The sequence below is a fragment of the Carcharhinus amblyrhynchos genome, chromosome 22 (genome assembly GCF_965287045.1).
Source record: "Carcharhinus amblyrhynchos chromosome 22, sCarAmb.v2.hapA, whole genome shotgun sequence".
NCBI classification, from domain to species: domain Eukaryota; kingdom Metazoa; phylum Chordata; class Chondrichthyes; order Carcharhiniformes; family Carcharhinidae; genus Carcharhinus; species Carcharhinus amblyrhynchos.
In genome coordinates, this window is record NC_137345.1 from 43,441,527 (window position 1) to 43,456,660 (window position 15,134).

Below are 15,134 nucleotides of genomic sequence, written 5' to 3' on the forward strand. Positions count from 1 at the left end.
CCTTTAGATACTTGGTCACAATGCAGGTCCTTTGTTGTGATGTAGGACCAGTCATCTTGCAGAAATTTGAATATGTTTAAAAGCAAAGACTTTACAATGGATTAATGAAATGGATAGAACATTACCAGTTCCAACTGCTTGTGTGTTCTGATGGCCATTCTTTCTCAGGAGTGGGTGAGGAGTGGGGGAGGGGTAACTATTTAGAATGGAGAGCAGCAGGCTCAGAAATACAAACACCAGAAGTAATTTGTGTTGTAGGAATTTTCTACACCGTGTTCATGGTAAGAAAAACATTGAGAGACTCGCTGGGACATGTTCAAAAATTTATTTGTTCTCTTTTCACTAGCAGCCTGCTGCTGCTGATTGTACAGCAGTGTCAGTGTGAAACCCAATAACACATGGAAATACTGAGAGCTTTAAAACCCAAGAGCTAGCAGAGTCAGATCGACATTCCAGCACAATGAATACAACATTCACACAAACAGTGAAACTGTTTCAATGATCCAAAGACCTCCTTCCCTACCTTCTAATCTGAATAACTTTCATCTCCACAAACTCCATGGGGGTGATTCTCCCATTCCGACCTGCTAATTGTTTGGCAGGTTCAGTTGGGAGATGCGTGCGTGCACTGATTCGTGGGGTTCACCCATGTATCGCTGACACATGCACGTCTCCCACCTCCGGAAATCAGGAGTAGTCGGGACATTGCAGGAAAGCAGCGGGAAGACTGGGTAAATACTTTAAATCTAATTTAAATGTTACTTCCATGTGATTATTGGGCACGGGACTGAAGTCTCTGGATGTGATAGCATCTCTCCCCTTCTGCCAGTGCAGTTTCAGTCTGGCAGGGTTTAGAGTGGTACCCGACTTTCGGAGAACTAGTGGGAGCCCCCACTGGAGTGAAGGGGAGGGCAATTGGGGCCTCCCTGGGGGTCAGGCAGTGGGGGTGATGGTGCCTCATTTGCATAGGCACTCTGGCAGTGTCAGCCTCTGCTCTGTGACACTGCCCAAGGGGCAAAGTGCCCATGCCTGGGGGCATCTTGGCACAGCCCGCAGAGCATGGGACAGGGCGTATGGGCAGGGCCTAGGGCCAATCATGGGAGTGGGGGGCTCCCGTTGCCAATCTGTCATTTAGATCTGGTTGGCAGTGGAGGGAGGCTGATGGTCGACTGCCAGGGAGAAGTCTGCCTTCCGTGGCGGGAGGGGGGTTTTGCCAGGGTAGGGAGAGGCCTGCCTCCCGGGGAGGGGGTGGATGGGGTCTGCCAGGGTGCAGGGGGATCGTCACTGGGGTGCGGGGTGCTGGAGATCGGGGCGCTCCAGCGTAGGAGGGGAATGGCTCTGGGGGCCGTGATCGGGTCCTGTTGGGGGTGGAGGGGCAGCACTAAGGGGGTCGCAGGCAGGCAAGCAATCGAGCTGGTCAGCAAACTGCAGGCTGACAGTTCTGGACCACTGCGCACGTGCAGAGTTCCGGGACTGTCAGACTCTGGTGTGAATAGGCCCTGACCACTGCCCCCCTGCTGCCAAGCTTTTAATAATATTCATGATTGTGACCTCTGCATTGCACAAAATATGGGAGATTTGAGTCTGAACTCCCACTGAAAAAAACAATTACGATTTACATCATCTTTCTCATGAATTCAGCACTTCGATTTCTTGTAAGAATTGCCCCCATCGGGTTCACATAAATGGTTCAATCAGAAGATAAATGAAAATTGACTGGCTTTATGCTGAAGTTTCTTAGTGATGCTTTTCCAGGAGCTAAATACTGCCAGACAATTGGCGAGGTTTTCCAGCCGTGCTCGTGCAAGTCTGGAAAATCCCGCCCGAGGCCAACGGACTTTTGCATAGTCTACCTTCACTCACTAAGATTCCTGTGGCAGGCAGGATGGGAAAATTCTGCCCAATATTTGTTAGATCTATTAAAAAGATATGAATTGTAAATAGGAACGTGGAACTCCATCATTGCTGGAGGAAATAGATTGCGATAAACAAATTGCTGAAGGATCCAGTTCAGCCTTGATCAACTCAATAAACATCTCTGATAGCCACACTGATGGAGCTATTGCCCGTTGCGTTTACTGTGGCTGCAATAACTACATTCCCTCCACTGACAAAAATTTCTCCCGATCCTGAGGCCAATGATATTTTAGAAAAGAATTCTGATGGTGCAAGTTCATAATACATCTTGTAGTACAGATTTTCATCTGTCTGCTCAGGTACAATAGGGATGTATAAGGCCCAAAATGTGGAGTACAGGTTGTAATCGTAGGGATTGGAGAACAGCAGCGAGAATTGGTGACGGTCGAATGTGTAGCTCAGCACCCCAACACTGCCGCGAGCAGTTCCCGAGGTCCTAACAAACAGAGCATCTCCTTTCTTCCCAGGGTTGATCAAGGGTGTCGGTGAACTGTATGTATAACCGCTGTAAATATAAGTCCTATATAAAAAATACATGTAGAGTATTAAGGAAGGATTTATCCAACATCCTGAAATCACACTCTTAGAATTCTAGCCTGAGGAGGATTCATTTCTAAAGATCACCTGACTAGCAAGTCAATGGTACATCAAAAATAACAAAAACTACCGGTGAAATCCAGCCAGCAAATGACGTCGTACAATATTAACTTCAGTGTACTCAGATCAAATAGTCAGTCTTGTTTATCTGAAACAATAATTTTGTTAATTTAATTTACAGAGTCAAATATTCCATTTTTGAGGATGTTTTTATTCTTTCACGGGATGTGGGTGGTGCTGGCTCAGCCAGCATTTATTGCCCATCCCTAATTGCCATTGAGAAGGTGGTGGTAGGCTGCCTTCTTGAATCACTGCAGTCCATGTGCTGTGTGTTGACACACAATGCTGTTAGAAAGGGAGTTCCAGGATTTTGACCCAGAGACAGTAAAGGAACGGTGATATATTTCCAAGTTAGACTGGTGAGTGGTTTGGAGGAGAACTTGGAGGTGGTGGTGTTCCCATTTATCTGCTGTCCTTGTCTTCTACGTGGTAGAGGTCACAGGTTTGGAAGGTTCTATCAGAAAAGCCTTGGTGATTTGTTGCAGTACATCTTGTAGACGATACACACTCCTGCCACTGTGCGTTGACAGCGGAGGGAGTGGATGTTGAAAGAGGTGGATGAGATGCTAATAAAGCGGACTGCTTTGTCCTGGGTATGGTCAAGTACCTTGATTGTTGTTGCAGCTACACAAATCCAAACAAGTGGACAGTATTCCATCACACTCCTTCTGTATGTTGTGTACATGATGGACAGGTTTTGGGGTGACATGAGGTGACTTACTGTCAACAGAGTTCCCAACTTCTGACCCAATCTTGTAGCCATTGCAGTAGTTCTGTTTCTAGTGAATAGTAACCCTAGGATGTTGATAGTGGGGAGTTCTGCATATGGGCATGGACTGCTTCTGTATCTGAGGATTCGTAAATGGTGCTGAACACTGTGCAGTCATCAGCAAACTTCCCCATTTCTGATCTTGTGATGGAAGGAAGCTCACTGATGAAGCAGTTGGAGATGGTTGGGCCTAGGACGCTATGCCTAGGAAGTCCTGCAGTGATATCCCAATACTGAGATGACTAACCTCCAACCTTCACAGCCATCCTCCGTGCTGCCAAATATGACTCTAACCAGTGGAGAGATTTTCACCCTGATTCCCATTGACTCCAGTTTTGCTCCTTTTTGCCGCTTTCAGTCAAATACGCCCTCGATGTCAAGGGCAATCACTCTCACCTCACGTCTTGAGTTCAGCTCATTTCTTCATATGCGATCCAATGCTATAATGAGGTCAAGAGTTGAGTTGCCATGGCGGAACCCAAACTGAGTGTCATGGTTATTTATGCTGCTTGATAGCATTGTTGATGACCCCTTCTACCAGTTTACTGATTGTCAAGAGTAGATGGGGCGATAATTGGCCTGGTTGGATTTGTCCTGTTTTTGTATACAGGACATACCTGGGCAATTTTCTGCATTGCCAGGCAGATGTCAGTGTTGTAGCTGTAATGGGTCAGCTCGGCTAGGATGTGGCTAATTCTGGAGCACAAGTCTTCAATATTATGTTGGAACATTGGCATTATCCATAGTCTTTGCAATGTTAATGATTTGTTAATGATTTTTGATGCAGTGCTGTGCTGCACACTCACCATTCTCAACATGAAGAGGCTGGACAGACTGTCGTTGTGAGTCTCGCTTAACCACACACGGAGCTGATAGCCCCAGACTTCCAGAGAGAAGCTACATCATATAATGATGACTCATTCCCTTCAACCTGGCATTGGTGACCGAACCTTCAGCCATCCGGGCCTGAGCTCTAGAATTTTCCAATGCTCTCTCCAAGCTTTTAGTCATCTCCTCCTGGTATTTCCACTCTGTGCCAGTTTGCGCCTGATTCCACACCTGTGAAGTTGCTTGGTATGATTTCCAATGTTCAAAGCAACTCACAGAAAATTTACAGGATGGACAATGTTTGCAAAGCACTCACCAGGATGAAGATCTAAAATGATGTTGTAATATATATGTGTGGATTGTGAAAGCCTGGATGCACTTAAGGGGAATATAGTTAAACACATTAGGAAGGAAAGAGTAGAAAGTTGCGCTGCTGTATTAGGGTATAATAGGGATAAATATGAGGTTATTTACTTTGGTAGCAAAAAACAAGAAAACACATTATTATCTGAACGGCTATAGATTGAAAGAAGGGAGTGTGCAATGAGAACCAGGTATACTTGTACACCAGTCACTCAAAGTAAGCATTGCAGGTTCAGCAGGCAATAAAGAAGACAAATAACATGTTGGCCTTCAAAGCGAGAGGATTTGAGTACAGGAACAGGAATGTGTTGCTGCAATTCCTCCCTGGAGTGTAAAAAGCAGAGAGTAGCAGTGGAAGGCTACTTTTCTAAGTGGAGGTCTATGAAAAGTGGTATTTCACAGAGATCGGTGCTAGGGCCTCTGTTGTTTGTAATATATTTAAATGAACTGGAGGAAAATATAGGTGGTCTGATCAGTAAACTTGCAGATGACACGAAAACTGGGGGAGTAGTGGATAGTGAGGAGGATTATCAGAGAATACAGCAGGATATAAATCGGCTGGAGACCTGGGCCGAAAGGTGGCAGAAGGAACTTAACCTGGACAGACGCGAGGTGATGTGAATTGGAAGGTCGACTGTAGGAGGAAAGTATCCAATAAATGGTGGAGCCTTTAGAAATATTAACCTACAGAGGGATCTAGGCGTGCAGATCCGCAGTTTCCTGAAGGTGGCAACTCAGGTGGGCAAGATAGTCAAGAAGGTGTACGGCATGCTGGCCTTCATCTGTGGGCTTTAATCAGTGAATACAGGAATTGGAAAATCACGTTGCAGCTGTATAAAACTTTGGAGTTTTGTGTACAATTCTATTGAGTGACTGGTGTACAAGTATATCTGATTTTCATTGCACACTCCCCTCTTTCAATCTATAACCATTCAGATAATAACCTGTTCTCCTGTTTTTTGCTACCAAAGTAGATCACCTCATATTTATCCACATTATAACACAGCAGTACAACTTTCTACTCTTTTCTTCCTAATGTGTTTAATTATATTCCCCTTAAGTGCATCCAAGTTTTCACAATCCACACCACTGGGAGGATGTTGATGCATTGGAAAGGTTGCAGAAGAGATTTACCAGGTTGTTGCCTGGACTATGAAGATTGAACAAATTTGGAATGTTTTCATTGGAGCATCGGAGGATGAGGGGGGATCTGATAGAGGTTTACAAGATTATGACAGACTTGGGTAGTGTAGATAGTCAGAGTCCTCTTCCCAGGGTCGAAGAGTCCTGGGGGCAGAGACTGGAAGTGAGCGGGGGAATGTTTAAAAGAGAACTAAGCAGGAAGCTTTCACATAGAGACTCATGAATGCCTGGAATACATTGCCAGAGGAAGCAGATTCTATAACAATGTTCAAGAGGCATTGAATAGAATAGACAGGGAATAAAGGGATATGGACCACGTAGAGACAAGAAAATATTAGAGAGGCATCTGTGTCAGCACAGACTTGGTGGGCCGAAGGGCCGGTTCCTGTGCTGTACAGCTCTTTGTAATTATGCAGGGCCTTTGTGAGGCCACACTAGGAATATTGTGTATGGTTTTGGTCTCCTTATCTGTGGAAGGATGTCCTTGTAATAGAGGGAGTGCAGCAAATGTTTATCAGGCTGATCCCTGGGATGGTGGGACTGATGTTTGAGGAGAGATTGAAAGAGTTAGGATTATATTTGCTGGAGTTTAGAAGAATGAGGGATATCTCACAGAAACCATAAAATTCCAATAAGATTAGACAGGGTAGATACAAGAAGGATGTTTCCGCTGGTAGAGGAATCAGAACTAGGGGCCACAGTCTCAGGATATGGGAAAGACCGTTTAGGATAGAGATGAGGAGAAATTCCTTCACCCAGAGAGTGGTGAACCTGTGGAATTCATTATCACAGAAAGTTGTGAAGGCCAAAAATTGTTTATTTTCAAGAAGAATTTAGAAATAGCTCTTGGAGTTAAAGAGGCCAAAAGATATGGGGGAGAGTGGGAATAGGTTACTGAGTTGGATGATCAGCCATGATCGTAATGAATAGCAGAGAAGGCTCGAAGGGCTGAATGGCCTACTCCTGCTTCTATTTTCTATGTTGCTATGGAGGGTGATGAGAAGAGACCTGTGTGGCACACAAACACCAGTATGGACCAAACGGGCAGATTAAACCTGTTTCCATGCTGTGGATTGTATGGAGTATGTCATTCTATAAAAAAAGTTTTTTTCACAACTTGTGGATGATTTTTCACTAGTGGAATATTTCTGAAGTTGGTGTTTTAATGTAAGAAACAGCAAACCGATGAGAATATATCACCAGAGTACAGGAGGTGCCTATTAGCAAAGCCGTCAAGAAAGCTCCAGTTTAATGTTCTGCTGCAACTTCTTAAACTGTTTTCCCCATTCTGACACAGCTTTCCAAATGTGTCTCAAAATTAAAAATTAGTGTTGATGTTGTTGCGAGTCAATTTTCTCCCTAAAACTTTACTCTTTTCCATCCTGGTAGCCTGGACATTTTTCCAAGTCTACTTTCTTTGGTATCTGATTTTGGTGACCCTTTCTTACATGTGAGTGTTGGCAGGGTACTCTCTCATCACTTGGCACATTTGACCCCAACACATTCACACTCCAACACAACACCACCGCAGTGCTGGGCATGACTTCAATTACAAAAATTAGCTCGGATGTTTGAGACATTGATTCTCCAATTTGATCTTCCAAATACACAGCAGAATCTTCAAGGAAGGGATGAGTTAGAAAGTCATGGGCCTCTCTCATTTTCCTGGACCATACGGTCACATCTTTGAATACTTACTCAGGGGAGGTGAAGAATCTGTTCTCCGTGTTGTTAGTGATTTCAACAAGAACACTTCTGTTAAATTCATCTGAAGGTTCAGCCATTCTGTAAGATCAGGTCAAGAGAGACTCATACGACAGAGCAAATTCACAAATGAAAACACAGCTCTAGTAGTTAATAAATGGCAATGTTTCACTGACATTCTCGTTACGTTCTGATGGCAAGTTTACATGCTTCAATGTGTTTTGATGCTGATTACATACACAGCTCTATTAATAACATTCCCCCAGTTATCCACAGTGAGAATCTTGCAAGATTTCACTTACTGAGAAGTAACAGCAACTCTCTGGTATGGCCAGTTAGAATTGGCAAGGAGGATGGATTAGGGCCTTGTTATTACAGGCAGTGGAGAGAGAATGAGCATGTGTTACTGGTCTCACTGTGGATTGACCATTTCAAGATGGAAGCTGATCATGGGGACACTTTCCTAGCTATGTATGGTATGATTTGTATGGATATCACAATACTTTTCACTGTATCTCAGTACATGTGACAATAGTAAATCAAATTAAATCAAATCAAAGGCATGGTTTGTGCATTTGCAGGTTTTGGCACAGTGTTATAGACAATGGATTCAGAACCAACCAACTTAATTCAATTCAGTAAGAGAGGGAAGGGAACCTGCAGAAAGGTAGCCGGTTTCTCCACCAATAATGAAAGTAGAGTTGGTATTTGAGAAAGACCTTTCACAAAACATTCCAGGGATATGGATGGCGCTGTTGAAGCCTCCATTTCTTGCCAATCCCTGGAGAAGGTGGGAGTGAGTTTTCTTTTTGAATCCTGAAGACCAAATGGGCCAAAGCATCTTCATTTGAATGGATCTCCCAATATTTAAATTTTGAACGCATGAGTATTTCTCATTGAGCTTATAAAGAGAAAATGCAGAAGGATAAGCTGCGGGGGTTTTCAGGTTTAGAAATTCTTCTCAGATACAGAAGTACTAAAGGAGTGTTGCACTGTCCGAGCTGCTGTCTTTTGGTTGAGGTTTTAAGCCAAAGTCCCATCTGCCCTCTCAGGTGAAGCCTTCCATTGTTTGCTGGAGCAGACGAGTGAAGGAGCAGAGAGACAGCTAAGATTTTACCTGTTAAAAACTAGTTTAAAATAAGTTTAAAGTACTTTGTTCTTTGTAGAACTGTTTAAAGCATTTACTTATTGTATTTACTGCTTTAAGAATTCTGAGGGAGTGGTTAGCAGGCAGTTGTGGTTCATCAGCTTTAAATCAGCGCCAGGTTTAAAAGGAGGCCTGGTGTAGACAGCGGGCAGCGTCTGAGCGGGCAGCGGAGTGAGAGGGAAGCAGAATGAGCTACTAGGGCTTAATATCAAAAAGGGCTGGAAGGAAAAAAGGCCAGGTGAGTTCATTTGAAAAACAAAAAAAAACAAAAAAAAACAAAAAAAATTTTTTCAAAACTACTACAGTAAATAATGGAGGGGCATGTGATGTGTGGTTTCTGTATGATGTGGGAAGTGGTGGACCCTAGGGTTCATCACAGTGACCATGTCTGCAGTAAGTGCAGGTTGCTGGAGGAGCTCCAGCTCAGGGTAAATGAGCTGGCCTCTGAGCTACAGACACTGAGGCTCATCAAGGGGAGAGAGGGTGCCATTGTCAATGGGGTGCAAGTGACATCCACCCCCCCCTAGACTGGCTAACTCTAAGGGTCAGGGACAAGAGGGGGCTACTGGGAAGAGGAAGGGGGGTGAGGAGCGGAGGCCTCAGCCTCTTAATCTGCATAACAGGTTTGAGGTTCTTGCTTCCAAGTTGGACGAGAACGAGGCAGGTGAAGTTGGTGAGCAAGCTGCACACGGTACAGTGCTGCAGCAGGACATAGGCAAAGAGAAAAGGAAAAGGAACGTAGTAGTTATTGGGGATAGTGGGGTGAAGGGTATAGACACTGTCCTTTGTCACAATGACAAAGTGCACAGAAGGGTGTGTTGTCTGCCTGGTGCTCGGGTCCGGGATGTCGCAGCTGGGCTGCAGAGGAACCTGGAGTGGGAGGGTGAGAATCCGGTCGTTGTGGTACATGTGGGTGCCGGCGACGTAGGCAAAATGCAGACTGAGGATCTGGGGAGGGAGTATGAAAAGCTGGGAATGGAATTAAAAAGTAGAACCGACAAGGTGGTTATCTCTGGGCTACTGCCTGAACCATGTGCAGATGGGCGTAGGGTTGACAGGATTAAGGAAGTGAATGGGTGGCTCAAGGATTGGTGTGGGAGGAATGGGTTTGAATTTATGGGGCATTGGCACCAGTATTGGGGTAGGAGGGACCTGTTCGGGAGGGATGGAGTTAGTCTGAACCGTGCTGGGACCAGAGTGCTGGCGAATCGAGTAAAGAGGACTGTAGACAGGGCTTTAAACTAATTATGGGGGGGGAGGGTGTGAGGGTAGGTGACCTTACGAGGTCTAAAGTTAAGGAGAGTGTACATGTAAGGGAAGAGGCCGAGGATGTCCCAATAATAGAGGGAGTAGGGGACGTGAGTATAGTTGGTGGCGTTGCAGCAAATAGGGTCCAGGTGAAGGCTGGGATGAAAACACTTTATCTGAATGCACGAAGCATTTGGAATAAAGTGGATGAGCTGGTGGCGCAGATCGACACAAATGGATACGATCTGGTGGCCATTACAGAGACGTGGCTGCAGGGTGACAGGGACTGGGAGCTGAATGTACAGGGCTATCAAGTGTTTAGGAAGGATAGGCAGGAGGGAAAAGGGGGGGGCGTAGCTCTGCTGATTAAGGATAGCATCATGGTGGTAGCAAGGGATGATATTGGAGCCAAGGAGCAGAGGGTGGAATCGTTGTGGGTGGAGATTAGGAACAGCAAAGGGAGGAAGACGCTGGTGGGTGTCGTCTATAGGCCCCCGAATAATGATCTGGAGGTGGGGCGGGCTGTTAACGCGCAAATAAGTGCGGCGTGCAGGAATGGGACGGCCGTAGTTATGGGGGATTTCAATCTGCATATTGATTGGTCGACCCATGTTGGACGTGGGGGGCTCGAGGAAGAGTTCTTGGAATGCTGCCGGGATAGTTTCCTCGAACAGTGTGTGTTGGAGCTGACGAGGGAGCGAGCTATCTTGGATCTGGTGCTATGTAATGAAGCGGGTAGAATTAGGGACCTTGCGGTGAAGGATCCTCTTGGGGAGAGTGATCATTGTATGGTGGAGTTTCTGGTGCAGATGGAGGAGGAGAAAGTGGGTTCCCGGACACGCGTCCTTTGTTTGAATAGAGGGAAATATGGTAGGATGAGAGAAGAATTGGCGAATGTGGACTGGGAGAGCGCGTTGGAGGGAGGGTCTGTTAAGGAGCAGTGGAGGATCTTTAAGGAGATCTTTCTTGGTGCTCAACGGAAATTTATTCCGATGGTCAAAAAGGATAGTAGGAGGAGAGGTAATAAGCCGTGGATAACAAAGGAGGTGAAGGAAAGTGTTAAACTAAAAGCGGAGGAATTTAGAGTAGCTAAGAGTAGTGGGCGAGAAGAGGATTGGGAGAGGTTTAAATGTCAACAAAGATTGACAAAGAAGTTGATAAGGAAGGGTAGGAGAAACTATGAAGCTGGGCTAGCGCTTAATATAAAAAAGGATAGCAAGAGTTTTTATAAATACATAAAAAGGAAGAGGCTGGCTAGGGTGAATGTTGGTCCTTTAGAGGATGAGAAAGGGGACCTAGTGGTAGGGGATGGGGATATGGCTAAGGTATTGAATAATTTTTTTGTTTCTGTCTTCACGGAGGAGGACGTGAATAATTTGCCGGGTGTTAGCGATAGAAAGGTGGTAGGACTGGAGGGTCTTAATGACATTACTGTTACTAGAAAGGCGGTGCTCGACAGACTGGAGGGGCTGATTGTGGACAAGTCCCCAGGACTGGATGGAATGCATCCGAGGGTTCTGAAAGAAATGGCGGAGGTGATAGTGGATGCCTTGGTGGTTATTTTCCAAACGTCGCTGGATTCCGGGGAAGTGCCGGATGATTGGAAAACGGCTAATGTTACGCCGTTGTTTAAGAAGGGTGCCAGGCAAAAGGCGGGGAATTATAGGCCGGTTAGTTTAACGTCTGTTGTAGGTAAAATGTTAGAATCCGTCATCAAGGAGGAAATAGCGAGGTATCTTGAGGGGAATTGCTTGATAGAGCAGACACAGCACGGTTTCATTAAGGGGAAGTCGTGTCTGACAAATTTACTAGAGTTCTATGAGGATGTGTCTAGGGCGGTGGATAGAGGAGAGCCGGTGGATGTGGTCTTTCTAGATTTTCAGAAAGCGTTTGACAAAGTGCCTCACAAGAGGTTATTGCAGAAGGTCGAGGGACATGGAGTTGGTGGTAGGGTGTTAGCGTGGATAGAGGATTGGTTGTCAAATAGGAGACAGAGAGTGTGGGTCAACGGGTGCTATTCGGATTGGCGGATGGTGACTAGTGGAGTGCCCCAGGGGTCGGTGCTGGGGCCTCAGCTTTTTACCATTTATATAGATGATCTGGAGGAGGGAACCGAGTGTAGAGTGTCGAAATTTGCTGATGACACCAAGATTGGGGGAACGGCAAATTGTGCGGAGGGTGTGGAGAGTCTGCAGAAGGATCTAGATAGGCTGGGCGAATGGGCCAGGAAATGGCAAATGGAATTTAATGTTGGCAAGTGTGAGGTGGTCCACTTTGGTAGGAAAAATGGTAGGAAGGACTATTACTTACGAGGCGAAAAACTGCAGCAGGCGACGGTGCAGAGGGACCTCGGGGTCCTTGTGCATGAGTCGCAAAAACCCAGCTTGCAGGTGCAGCAGGTGGTCAGGAAGGCGAATGGGATGCTGGCCTTCATAGCGAAGGGGATTGAATATAAAAGTAGGGAGGTCTTGCTGCAGCTGTATAGGGCATTGGTGAGGCCGCAACTGGAGTACTGTGTGCATTTTTGGGCGCTGCACCTGCGCAAAGATATTTTGGCCTTGGAGGGAGTGCAGAGGAGGTTTACTAGGCTGATACCGGAGTTGAGGGGGTTGAGCTATGAGGAGAGGCTGAATAAACTGGGCTTGTACTCGTTAGAGTTTAGAAGAATGAGAGGAGATCTCATTGAGACGTATAAGATGATGAATGGGATGGATAGGATAGAGGTGGAAAGACTCTTCCCGCTCAAAAAAGACAATAGGACTAGGGGGCACAGCCTCAAGATAAAAGGGGGGCAGTTTAGAACGGAGTTGAGGAGGAACTTCTTCACTCAAAGGGTGGTGAATCTCTGGAATTCTCTGCCCGTTGAAGTGGTGGAGGCTGCCTCGCTAAATATTTTTAAGACGCGGGTTGATGGGTATTTGATAGGAGAGGGGATTAAGGGTTATTGGGAGAGGGCGGGAAAGTGGAACTGAGCAGCGACAGATCAGCCATGATCTTATTGAATGGCGGGGCAGGCTCGAAGGGCTGGATGGCCTACTCCTGCTCCTATGTTCTTATGTTCTTATGTTCAGGTGGGCATAAAGAAAACTATGGCATGATTCAAAAATAGACAGGGCAGTTATCCCTGATAACCTGGACCACGGAGTTGCCAACCTTCTTGGAGTGGCAAGGGATCTACTGCAATCTGCATCTATCTCCAGGTATCTGTTGAAAGCAATCTGGGATGTTTTAGTAGGATATAGAATCATAGAAACCTTACAGTGCAGAAAGAGGCCATTTGGCTCATCAAGTTTGCACCGACAACTCCACTCAGACCCTATCCCTGTAACCCCATGTATTTACCTTGCTATTCTTGCTGACACTAAGCAGCAATTTATCATGGCCAATCAATGTAAGCCGCACATCTTTGCAGTGTGGGAGGAAACTGGAGCACTCGGATGAAGCCTATGTAGACACAAGGAGAATGTGCGAACTCCACACAATGACTCAAGCCAGGAATTGAACCAAGGCCCCTGGCACTATGCAGCAGCAATGCTAACCATTGTGCCAAAATGCTGCTCGTACAATACATAAAATATTAATGGATCTAGAATGAGTGAGTGGGTGGGATTGACAGACAGCTGGAATTTTTGTCTGTGGGTGGATACGGGATTGGGGAGGGGGGTGCGTGAGCTGATAGCAGCTGGACATTTGCAGGGCTTCTGTTCTGTTTTCGGTAAAGCTGGAGTACCCCAGAGCTGGGCTGAGGTCGCTGCTATCACTTTAGACCCTGGAGATTGTTTTGGGTCTCCTGGTCAGCAACAGCTAGAACACCCCATTGTGGGCTTCATTTTTGTTTCATTCATAGGACATTGCATGCTGGCTGGCCAGCATTTATTGCCCATCCTTTGTTGCGCAAGGGCACTTGAGAGTCAACCACATTGCTGTGGCTCTGGAGTCACATGAAGGCCAGACGAGGTAAGAGTGGCAGATGAACTAGATGGGTTTTTCCAACAATTGACCATGGTTTCACGGTCATCAGCAGATTCTTAATTCCAGATATTTACTGAAAGGTTGCCTGTTGAGAAGAAGGGCTCCATAACGATGCAATGTTGGCTGTCCAATGGCACTAGTCTGGGGGAGTGGCAGTTGAAGACAGAGGTCATGTGATGATATCTCCTGGAATATGTCCAGCCAGACTTGGCAGTCCGACTGGCCAATATTTATACCTCAACCAAACTTCACTAAAAACTGACTGTTTGATCATAACATCAATGTTATTTGAGATCTCTCACTGAGCTTGCATTGGCTCCCATTTTATCTAAATTACAACAGCAGCCACACTTCAGAAATACTTAATTGACTGTGAATTGCTTTTTAAAATCATAGAATCCCCACAGTTTAGAAGGAGATCATTTTGCCCATCAAGTCCGCACTGAATCTCCAATAGAGCATCCCACCCAGGCCCTATCCCCATAATCCCACGTATTTCCCCTGCTAATCCCCGTAACCTATATATCTTGGGATGCTAAGGGACAATGTAACATTGCCAATCCACCTAACCTGCACATATTTGGACCACAGGAGTAAACCGGAGCACCCGAAGGAAACCCACGCAGACACGGGAAGAATGTACAAACTCAACAGTCACTTGATGCCAGAACTGAACATGGGTTCCTGATATTGTGAGGCAGCAGTGCTAACCACTGTGCCATCGTGTCGTCCTGAGGCTGTAAAGGGAGCCACATGAACACGAGTTATATTTTTCTTTTAACTGGGGTAATAATGAGGGTCAGATTCAATATCCAGGCACATTTCAAATTATAAAAGGGGCCCTGAATATCAAACACGCAGCATCAAAGCACTGTATAAAACACGGTCTAATTAGAAAAATATCTTTCAAGTTTGCCAAGGTATTCTTCTTGTAACATGAAGGGCATTTGACACTTGACCAAAGCACAACCAGGCTGCTGCCTGTCCTGGATGTCAGAAAGACCCACCACCCATTCACTCCCTTGTCACAGGCTCAGTTTCTGGCAGAGAGTTGCTACTTCCTTCTGGACTGAGCCAGCTTTGTAAGGCAGCCCTGTCTCATGAGAGAGCGGATGTGCAAGAAAAGCAAAACCAAAGCAGCATTGTGAAATGGTGATGGACACTGCACCATAAACAAGCAGGAAAAGATTCACAGGAGAAATTAGCTGCATTGATTGTTTAGAAGAAAAAACAGAGGACAATAATAAAGAAAAACAGACTCACTTTAGCCTGACAGGAAGCTCTAGTTGAAAGCAGGCTGCCAAGTCACTGTAATATTACAAAACTCCAAAACTCTCAAGTCCTAAGATCCTTCCCTTTATGGCTGCTTCCACACTCCGATTACAT

At 45.7% G+C, this 15,134-nt stretch overlaps 1 long non-coding RNA gene across 1 annotated transcript; it reads right to left on the reverse strand.

Moving 5' to 3' along the window:
• Nucleotides 1-312: 312 nt before the first annotated feature.
• Nucleotides 313-15,134, reverse strand: LOC145357097 (uncharacterized). Its single transcript, XR_013889249.1, has 3 exons — nucleotides 15,012-15,134; nucleotides 7,376-7,462; nucleotides 313-2,437 (listed from the first exon to the last, which is right to left on the reverse strand). It is a non-coding gene; the product is annotated as an uncharacterized LOC145357097 (long non-coding RNA).